The sequence below is a fragment of the Oryzias latipes genome, chromosome 2 (assembly GCF_053564925.1).
Source record: "Oryzias latipes strain Hd-rR chromosome 2, Olatipes_Hd-rR_3.1".
NCBI classification, from domain to species: Eukaryota; Metazoa; Chordata; class Actinopteri; order Beloniformes; family Adrianichthyidae; genus Oryzias; species Oryzias latipes.
This window is the reverse complement of record NC_136238.1, coordinates 31,473,819-31,485,372: the sequence shown is the minus strand read 5'-3', so window position 1 is coordinate 31,485,372 and position 11,554 is coordinate 31,473,819. Positions and strand designations below refer to the sequence as shown.

The 11,554-nt window shown below is 41.0% G+C and overlaps 2 protein-coding genes across 4 annotated transcripts in view; one reads left to right on the top strand and one right to left on the bottom strand.

The window, feature by feature from the left end:
• The window catches only part of LOC144981346 (uncharacterized), a 676,107-nt gene that overhangs the window by 10,763 nt on the left and 653,790 nt on the right, over nt 1-11,554 (bottom strand). The window lies entirely within an intron of this gene.
• Nucleotides 1-11,554, top strand: part of LOC111948918 (uncharacterized) — a 377,453-nt gene that overhangs the window by 134,887 nt on the left and 231,012 nt on the right. The window lies entirely within an intron of this gene.

The window sequence follows — 11,554 nt, the reverse complement described above, 5'->3', positions numbered from 1 at the left end:
ACGATATTGTTTTTTTCATATTGTGCGATAACGATATCAAAAACGATATCAAATAACTATATTTTTCAAAGTAATCTTTATTGCACACAGTTTTAAAAGACCACAAATAAATTCAAATGTTTGAACTTTCAAGTTTAACAGAAAAATAGACAAAAAATTGACACACAATTATGTCAATATAAAAAAAGTGCAATAAACTAAAAAAAACTCCCAAGAAACTCCTCAGTTTCTTTAAAATGCTCTTCAAGAAATTAAAGAAAGCTTAAAACAAAAATGTTCTTATTTAAATACTTTGTGCAACTTCGAATAGCTTTCAAAGACAAGTCAAAAAAGAAGAACAGATCAACTTAAATGGCCTCCTATTCTGTGAGGCAACAAATAGTCACCATGGTCAGTGTGATTTCTGCTAAATGAACAAAAGCCTACAGATTGCGGGCAAGGAAGACAAGTGTATCAACCATTTCAGGTTTTAAAGCTGCCCTGTGACAGGTTACAATATTAACCCCTGTACTAAATACCCTCTCAGATGGGGTGCTGGTCGCAGGGATACACAAATAGCGCTCTGCCAGGCAGCTAATCCTCGGGAAACTTTTCTCGTGGATTTTCCACCACTGTAGTGGGTCCATTTCACTGTCTGGATCTGGTGCCAGCAGGTAGTTTTTGAGCTCCTTTTCAACTTTTTCTTTGTCAGTGAGTCCTTCACTGGGGTGTGATTTTTGAAAAAGCTGCCCAATGATTTTTTCTGTTTCTTCTGTGTTGGTAGCATTGTTGCAGCTCTTCCCTCTTCTGCTCCTTCCGTTCTGGCTGAAGTAGACAGCTCCTCGTTTTGAGCCATCATCTCAGACACTGCTCTCAGTTTGACAGCATCCACCTTTTCGCAATAGACTAATTTCACTATCGAAAAAAGGTAATTGCAATAACGATAATTATCGTTTTATCGCCCAGCCCTATTCACAATGTAACTGCATCAAATAAAATTAAAAATTAATCCTGGGGGACTTCCAGTTGACCGTTGCAGCACATGGAGACGTGAAAAGACGGCTCCCACTAACCAACTCCAAAATTATAATAATCTCCGCCAAAAACTCGAGGAGCACGACAGTACAAGGAGTAGAAAGCAAGAATATGAGCGGGGGGCTTTCAAAAAAGAAGAAGAACCCAACCATACAGAGCAAAGAAGAGTAGAGGAGGCATGCTAGCACCAGAAGCTGACATGGCTAACTTTCAGAGCAGCCTAAATAGCATTAGCAACAAATCCAGAGTTTGCATAGCGAAATGAAGGCTGACTTGAAAACATTTAAAGATGACATCACGGCTCAAATGAGTGACAAATTATCCAAATTTATCCAATCAGAAATTTTCCAAAATATCAACAGAGATGAACGAACAACAAGAAAAGATAAATGCAGCTGCGGCGCGGACGGAAGAGATGGAAGTGTGGAGCCGTGAAGCTAATAGTGCGCGGTGTGAATTAATGAAAGATCAGAAAAAGATGAAGGAAAAGTTGGATGACCTGGAATCGAGATCAAAACGGAATAAACTGCGAATCTACGGTGTCAAAGAGGAGGTGGAGGCGACAGAAAACTCGATGGCTGCTTTTATTGACAAATGGCTCCAAGATGAGTTTTCACTAAACATGGATCTCTACATTCAGAGAGCTCATCGAGATTTAGCTCCAAAGCCAAAGGCAAGTCATCCTCCATGGTCCATTGTAATATGCTTTCAACAATTCACCGTAAAAGACTTGATACTCAAAAAAGCGTGGGACAAAAAGATTGTCATGTACGGAGAGAAAAGGGTCTTTTTCGATCATGACTACGCGGAGAGCATTCTGCAACAACGCAAAGCATACACAAACATCAAAAAGGTGTTAAAGAGAGAAGGAATCTGCTTCCAAACTCCCTCCAATAAAATGCGCGTGCACTGGCCGGGCGGAGTTGTAACATACGCAGATGCAGACGACGCGACCAACGATCTGAGGAAGAGAGGATACGAGGTGGAAAACCCGGTGGGACACACCAAGGAGTTTGCTCAGGCGGAGAAACTACTGTCAACTGGAGTCGCTATGTGGACACCGAGCAGGAACTACAGTCAGAAAATTGAGAGCTGCCACAGGGAAACCAACACAAGAGGCCTGTGGCAGGGGATCAAATCCATCACCAACTACAAGACAAACACCAGCAGATCAGAGTTCCAGAGTAACATCCTACCAGACAGCCTTAACAGCTTCTACGCAAGGTTCGACCAGAACAACAAAGAGGTCCCCAAAAGACCTCATGGGCCCCAGAAGAGGCTGCGCTGCAGGTGACTCACACACAGGTCCTCAGGGCCCTGAAGCAGGTGAACCCACACAAGGCGACGGGACCGGACCACGTTTCACCAAGGGTTCTGAAAGCCTGTGCGGAGCAGCTAGCAGAGGTGTATACAGACATCTTCAACCTCTCGCTATCGCAGGAAACAGTGCCCCGTATCTTCAAGTCCTCTGTGATCGTGCCGGTCCCGAAGAAAAGACACGTCGCAGCGATGAACGACCTTAGACCCGTGGCCCTCACCCCTGCAGCAATGAAATGTCTGGAAAAGCTGGTTCTGTCCCACATCAACTCCGTGGTCGACGAATCAGTAGACCCCCACCAGTTCGCCTACCGCCCCAACAGATTAGCAGAAGATGCGGTGGCACTGGCACTTCACTCCACCCTGCAACATCTGGACACCAAGAACACGTACGCCCGGATTCTGTTCCTGGACTACAGCTCTGCCTTCAACACCATCAGGCCCCTGAAGCTGACTGATAAACTCGCAGATCTGGGAATACCAACACCCACCAGAAACTGGATTCTTGACTTTCTCACTGACCGACCACAGGTGGTGAGGATGGGAAAGAAGGTTTCTGCTGAGCTGACAGTCAGCACCGGTACACCACAGGGGTGCTGCCTCAGTCCAAAGCTCTTCTCACTTTACACCCACGACTGCACCTCCCCCGACTCCAACAACATCATCATTAAGTATGCAGACGACACAACCGTCCTCGGCCTCATCAGAGGAGGGGACGAGTCTGCATACAGAGACCTGGTGCACAGGATCACCATCTACGGAGAGGACAACGACCTTGTTCTCAACGTAGAGAAAACAAGAGAAATAATCGTGGACTACAGAAGGAAAGCACCGCCACATCAATCGCTCATCATCAACGGGACTGTGGTGGAGCGGACCGACTGCCACCGGTTCCTTGGTCTGCAGATCACAAACAGCCTCAGCTGGGAAAAAAACACTGTTGCCAGAGTGAAGAAAGCCCAGCAGAGGCTGTACTTCATCAGGCTGCTGAAGAAGGCCGGTCTCAAGCGCCGGACCCTCACCCAAGCCTACAGGGGGCTTGTGGAAAGCATCCTCACAAGCGGACTAACAGCCTGGTTCAGTAACACCACCTTAAAAGAGAAGAAGATGCTGCAGAGGGTCAATACAGCTGGAAAAATTATAGGTTGCAACCTACCATCCATGGACACCAACATATGAACAGCGCTGCAGGAGGAGAGTGACTAAGATCATCAGAGACAGACACCACCCTGCTCATGGACTGATCCAATGTGTGGAATCAGGCCACAACCTCAGGCGTCGCAGGCCTGAAAGCATCCACGCACACACCACACGCTTCCACGACAGCTTCTTCCCAACAGCAATCAGAATGCTGGCAAAGGACATCAGAGAGAGAAGACTGGACTAAATTACTAAGTGCAATAAACAATAATATGTGCAATAATTCTATGTGCAATAATGCTTCTGTACAGATTGGGTCTCTGCAATATTCATTATCATATTTTACTTATATTTATATTTTTTTATACACCATGTAAATTTGTCGTCTAATTTTGACTTTTTAACTTTATTCTATTTATTTTTATTTTCTTTATTATTTCTTCTTCAAATTTTTCTTTTGTCCTTTTTTAACCTACCCTGACATGAGAGACGCCAAAGAAAAATTCCGATGTACCGCATGTGCAAACGGCAATAAAACTTGAATCTTGAATCTTGAATCTTGAGCAGGAAAAAGAGACCAGGGCAAGCGGCCAGACGAGCACGCCCACAGCTCCAGGAATTTGAGCACAAGAACACAAACGAAGGATGAGTAAAAAAAAAAAAAATTTTAAGTGAATAATTACAGTAGACATCTAAATAAGAATATGACTTGTTAATATGCTTTCCCTTGATGGGTATTAAACCCGAGAAATGTTGGATATGTGGGAATGTAAATTTGTTGTGCGGACTAGGATGGGTAAAGTAATCCAGTATGGGATGAATCTCATCAGTAGCAAAGGGCCCTCTCTTTTTGTGAGGTCTTACCCCTTAAAACAAGAAGGGAGCCGACTTAATACTACTATTAGTGTCGACTTTCCTTCATGATTGAATATTATTTTGTAAAAGACTCTATAACCATTTATGAATACTAAAAGAAATGAATACCATCTCCTGTCTCTAAATGTAAATGGTCTGGGAAACCCAGTCAAAAGGGCCCAAATTATGACTAAACTAAAGAAAGAAAAAAATCATATAAACTTCCTGCAAGAGACCCATTTGACAAATACAGAACACGAAAAATTGAAAAAGTTTGGGTTCAAGAACACTTTCTATAGCTCACACACCAATCTACGGAAACGAGGAGTAGCAATATTGATAGCAAACTGTGGCCCGTGGGTCTGTTTTTATTGGCCCACAGCAAATTTTGAAAATAATTGAATATGGCCCGCACATGGTGCTTGAGCTCAACTTTGTTGCACTTCTCAGTCTCAACACTAGATGGAGGCGGTCACAGAAAAGTGTTTCTCCACTAAACAAAATTAAGCAAAGAAGAATATTTGCCAGGAGTCACAAGAAATGGCAGCACCAAAGAAACGCAAGATAGCAAGTGAGTGTAGAAGATTTCAAACACGGTGGGAAAATGAATATTTCTTTGAGGAAATCAACGGAAAGTCTGTCTGTTTGATTTGCACTGAAGATGTTGCCATGATGAAAGATTATAATGTCCGTCGGCACTATGAGACCAAGCATCAGAGCAACTACGCTTCGTACACAGGTGCTGAACGAGCACAGAAATTCAAGCAAATGGCACCTAGCCTGCAAGTTCAACAACAGTTTTTTCCCATCGCGGTGAGTCAACACACGCCGTCCATCCAGGCCTCCTTCACTATTTTCCTCATGTAATTAGCAGCGTTACACGAGGAGTTGCCGCCTGCCTGTCTCTCCTAATAATGGCCTTCACGTCTCCTCACAGGCTTCATTAAGATTAAAGGGCACAGGTTTAGGAAGTAAAGGAAGCTCCTATGAGCCGTCTCCCTCTGACACCTACAAGGATGCTGTTTGCAAGGCCATGTTTGCATGCTTCACAGTGATAGAGTGAACCTAGAAGGGGAAGAAAATGAATTCTGAACTGTGAAAAAGTATTCCCTTTATGTAAAAAAATAACTTGCCGTTTTGTTTTAGGAATTTTTTTTGTTCATAGCTGCATATTTTAACACAGAGTGTAATTGTAAAATGAAGCTTTTTAAATTGTGTGTGTTTAGTGTTAAAATTGTCCTCGTTGGTTACCCATAAGCCCTTTTTTTTGGTCTACTTTCTGAGAAAACAGTCGACTCTTGATAAACTACAAAATCGTGCACTCTGCATGGACTATAACCTAGACACAACCAGTAAGAATAGAAATAAGAAACCAACCTCAACATTTGTAAAAAAATATATGTGGAAATCAATGGGATTTATTGATGTGTGGAGAGATCTCCATCCTCTACAAAAAGATTAGAGCCACTACTCTGAAACTCATTCAGTCTACTCCAGGATCGATTACTTCTTCATGCAGAAAGAGCACATGAGCACAATAATGGGGTGTTATATTGGAGTAGCTGATGTATCAGACCACAATGCCATTTATTTAAAAATTAGACTTAAGGGCAGGCAAAGAAATACTTTATAAGGCTGTTCTCTCTACTACAAATCAACAGGTAGAATCAAAATTAACGGCTCCCTAACAAATAGATTCAGTCTGGGAAGGGGGACTAGACAGGGCTGTTGCCTTAGCCCTATACTCTTTGCCCTCTATATAAAATATTTTGCCCAAATGGTGAGACAAGACACGAGGATAACAGGAATAGACATCGATGGACAGGTACATATCATAGGCCTGTTCGCAGATGACGTTATGGTATATTTATTAGATCCAGTCAAATCATTTGGTAATTTGATGAAGATTTTTGATAGATTTGGTCAAAGCTCAGGATACAAAATAAATATAAATAAAACTCAGATACTCATTGTTCAGTTGCGTTGCAAACCAAGGTTTAAAGGAATGGAAGATAAAATGGGATGCCAAATCAGTTGAGTACTTGGAGGTGAATATACCTAAAGACCCAGCAAAACTATATCAGAATAACTATGAACGTATAAATATCAATATCAGAAAAGACATAGAATGATGGTCCACATACACACTAGGATTAAGTGAAAGAATAAATGTTATAAAAATGAATATACTACCACGCCTCCTTTACCTCTTTCTAGCTTTACCAGTAGAAATCCCACAATCCCAATTCCAAAAATGGGATAAACTTAAATCAACATTTATATGGGAAGGAAAACGACCAAGAATACAATATCACACTTTACAACTACCCAATATAAAGGGGGGAAGAGCCTTACCTAATCTAAAAAAATACTTTAGAGCTGCCCAAATACATCGTTTAGTATACTGGTGTAATACAGTGTATTAGACCTGCACAATATACCGCAAATTTATCGTTATCGCAAAATCCAGCTCTGCAATATGCATATCGCAAAAGACGGCAAATATTGCAATAAACCGTAAACCTTAAATGTGCTAAAACAATCTTATGTCAGCTTGAACCATTTAACGAATCAAATAAATCCCTTTATGCATTTGACCAATTGGATGGAGGCCTATTATGTTAGATGTTTGTCACCTATGTCGACGAGTGACATTTGGAGTATAATTTTTAAACTGTTGCAATGTAATGGGAATGGTTATTTGGTTATTTTGCTATTTGTTTATATACCGCACATTATATCATTATCGCAATTTTAATCTCTAATATCGCATATCGCGAGTTTTCCTCATATCGTGCAGCCCTACAGTGTATGTTGCCCGATGGAACGATATAGAACTTTTTGCACCTAAATTCCCAATTCAAATATGTATGGGGGAAAATGGGATCCCAGCCACTGCTAAAGAGCATTTAGATCTAAATCCAAAAACATTATATACTCTTGAGAATTGGTATTATGTTATAAAACAACTAAAATTAGGTAAAGAAATCAGATTGCTGAAATGGACAGCACATGACGACAAATTTAGACCTGCACAATTTGACCACAGATTCAAACAATGGGCTAAAAAGGGTATTACGGCCATGTGCAAAATAATAAAGAAAGGTGAAATGAGAGAATTTCAGGAACTTAAAGACACATATGGTCTAATAAATCAGGACCTATTCAAATATATGCAAATGCGAGACTACTATGAAAAGCAAATCAAAACAGAGGAACACAAAATACACCCAATAATTAAGACATTCATACAGGCCTACAGTGAAAATATTCCCAAGGTTATATCCGTTCCATATAAGCACCTTATGGAATCAAAAATGGGGTCAACTCTATATGTCAAAGCAAAATGGGAAAAGGATTTGAGAGAAAAAATCTCAGAGGAGATGTGGGACGATATGTGGAAAGTTCACCAAACCACTACGCAGTCACTAAAATGGCGAGAATTTGTTTGGAAAAACCAAAGATATTTTATAACACCACAAATCAAGGGCAAACTAATCAAAACTCAGCAACTGCTGGAGAACTTGCATGGATAAGGATTCAATCAGACACATATTTTTTGGGAATGTGAGAAAATAAAGCTCTTCTGGGACTCCATCGACTTTGCTATGTGTGAAACACTCAGGTAGATACCCCGAACCTGTCTTGTGATGTATCTGAGGTACATCACAAGGGAACTGTACATAAAACGGACCAAAACCTAGTAAAAGTTCTTCTTGTGGCAGCAAATAAAGCCATAACTAAGAACTGGCAGAAGGCTGAAGCCCCAACACACAAGCAATGGAGGTATGTTGTGGAAGAAATCCAAACAATGGAGAGACTTACATACAAACTAAGAATGAAGGAAGAACAATTTCTGAAGGACTGGGAAAAATGGTATATGTACAAAACAAGAAAAGGTTGTGACATATAGTTAACTTTGTATTTAGGATCCTGGAAAGGAGAAAAGTTTCAACCTGACAAACTCTACGTACCTTCTTGTGCTGATTTTTTTTGTCTTCTGTTCAATATATACTGTTTCAATGGTTCTAATTTTGTTCACGTGTTTAAAAACAATAAAAAGATATTTACAAAAAAAGAAATATATACTTCAAAATGCTTTTTCATTTTCTACTTAAAAACTTCTTATTCTGTGTCATAATTAAAACAGAAATGCAAAGAGGGGATTGCATTTTCATTTTCACATCAGGGCTCCAGACTAACTCTTTTCACTAGGAGCACAGTGGCCCCCAACTGAAAATTTTAGGGGCACAACCAGAAAATCTAGGGGCGCATACCGTAAATCAACATGCTAACCAAATCTACTAATTTCTACTGTATTACTAATAAATACTTTAATAATAGATGCAGAAATTACAATGTGCTGTTTCAAATTCAGTGTCACATTTTTTTCTGTACTTTTGAAGATGCAACAACAGGTAAACTGACAGCAGCATCGCTGTCATGACAGTACAAATAGTAAACAAAATACCATACATTCAGGATAAAAAAAGGTGCTTAGTAACAAAGTGATTACCGTAGTAACCTTTCGGTCATTTCACAGTTACAAACAATACTTAAATGTATGTAAACATTAGGGGATGGAAATTCATCTTGGTGATACCAAATAAGTGCAGCCAACATGCACAAAAAGCGTGTTTGAGATCACCCAGATGGACGCAATGCTGCGCAGATCACCTGGTGTGAGACGTATATTTTTGTTTTTGCTCCAACATCACCTGTCAATCATCACAAAAATATCACCAGAAAGGGGCGGAGCAAGGCCCCAACCTGAGCGAACACAGCTGGAAATTTAGCACTACACTGACTGAAAGCTGCCCTGATGACTACAAAACAATGCATTCTGGGACATGTGTCCTGATGGTCTTTTGTAGTTAGTGATCAATTAAAATAATTTAAAATACCCATTGATTAAAAAAAGGTTACATACATTACAAAACATTAAAAAAATTATAAAAGATAATAATAACACAGATAACAGATCGTACTAAGGGGGATAGGCGTATTAAAACTAAATTGAATGTTAAGGACAAGTCCAAGTTGCTGTTCTCCTTCCCCCGGGCGGGTCACTTCAACGATCCAGGCAAGGTGCTGGTTCATCCAAACACGTCTATCGTTGCATTTTCTCTACGTGTGTTAAGTTTATCTAAGACTAAATCTTGTTGTCACTTGCACGTGTTTAAAGTTAAAGCCCCGTTAGCTGTCACGCATGTAGGTGTGGGACATTCATTCTCCGCAGCGACCCACCTCCTACGGGGGCGGGGAGACCTGTTTGGTCAGGGTTGATACGCCGCAGCGCCTCACCGTAACCATAACCGTAACCCTCCTCCAGGTCTGTGAGGCCCAGAGAAAAGTTCAGCACGGACTGCATATATTTATTTAGTATATAAAATTGCGAGCGAATATACACTTTCTAAAAAAGAAAGTAAGGAACTCCTTAATGTGGTCCGGGGAGGGGGCTGTCAGGTTTCCTGCCTTAAATGTTCCCTTGCTTTCAAGCCCGGTCAATGTCACGCCCCCAAGAGTCATGTACTCCACTGTGATTGTTTGCTTTGTCAGCTACAGGCACGACAAAAAAGTGTCATTCATATAAACTGGCGGGCCGCATTAACATTAAACTTTCATATTAAGGCGGGGGCCTTAAAATATCATCTTGGGGGCCGCAAATAGCCTGCGGGCCGAGAGTTTGAGACCCCTGCTGTACACTCTGGCACTGGTACACTAGCCGCAGGTCGGAAGAACGAATCAATAGTTGCCTTGCTCATAGCTCAGACGCACATATCAGGTTGTGATGATATTTGTCTCCGTTTCCTTCCCACAGATGTTTACGCACGCTCGACTATCTCTAGGCCCCTCCCCCTCCATGCATTTTAGCCACTTACAGCTGCTTTCCCTATTCTTCTCACACGCATAAGCCGCCTCACAGACAGGCATCACTCAATGACACGCGAGTGTGTGCTCGCGTCTCATGAGTACGTGTGTGTTTGTGTGCAGGTGCGCTCGCGTCTCATTGATTATTTCATTGATCATTGACGTACGCCTTCCACGTTTAAGGTATAGAAAATACAGAGGGTGGGGGAGGCAAATTTACTTGTAGCACACTCTCAATTTTTGGTCCCAAAATGCCACTATTTGGTCGCAGTCTGGAGCCCTGCACATCCACCCTGCGAATAGTGTTGCAAAACTCAATTTCAGTTAGCATTTACAGGAGGGAGGCGGGGTGATGATGTCAGTGCATGTTAGCCCAACCAGCAAACGCCAAAATTTTAGCATGGTGAAATCTGCTAGAGCCGTTCATGAGGCTATAGCTGTCCTGGAACAGCACAATCGGCGGGAAGCTGCAGGGAATATCTTCTAAATGTTTTTATTGCTGTTATGATTAATATTTAGGACCTGCTCGCTCATAATTTTTAAATCCGTGCGGCCAGTGTTTCTTTCTTGGCTGCAAGAAGGGTTAGCATTAGGCTAATCCAAAAATACTGACATTGAGTCTCTGTCCCAATATTTATGGACCTGACTTGCATTATGGGACAAGTGTGATGCATGATGGGATACATAGCATAGCCCTCAAACAAATAGCTCATTAAAATTTAACAGATTTCAATAAAAATACCTCAAAATCAGGATTTTCGCTGGAAATAATTAAATTAAATGAAAAATAGATTCACTAAATTACTTAATAACAGGTAGTGATTGATTAATCACACAATGAATTAATCTCATGACAGTTTTTAAAAGCTACATTTTATAAATGATTTTCTTAACAGCCAGAAAAACAGAAATAAAAAGTATTTTGTTAAACAGTGAAATTGAACTTTGTGGTTCTTGTGAAACTGGATCAAATGGTTCTTTTAGTGTTAAAGGTTCCAGACTCTTGATCTCCACTGAAGCTATGAGGATGAAATGTCATTCCACAGACAAACCATCAACAAAATGATCCTGATGCTGCTGAGGTTCTTATGGAAGTGAAGCAAATCTCAGCAGAGATGCAGTTTTTCTAAACTGAAATCACTGACATTAAACAGCCTGAACATTCATGGAGCTGAACTGGACACAGAAAAACCTCCCTGTTGTGTTTCCACCCACCAATGAGGAGCAGTTTGATGAAGATGAAGCTGCACTGGAGGAAGAATCAGTCCAGAAAAGATGGAGAACAATTCTGACACTAAGCAGTTTTTCACTGATGTGTTCAGGTTTGAATCTTTTCTGTCTGCAGATCCATGAGCAG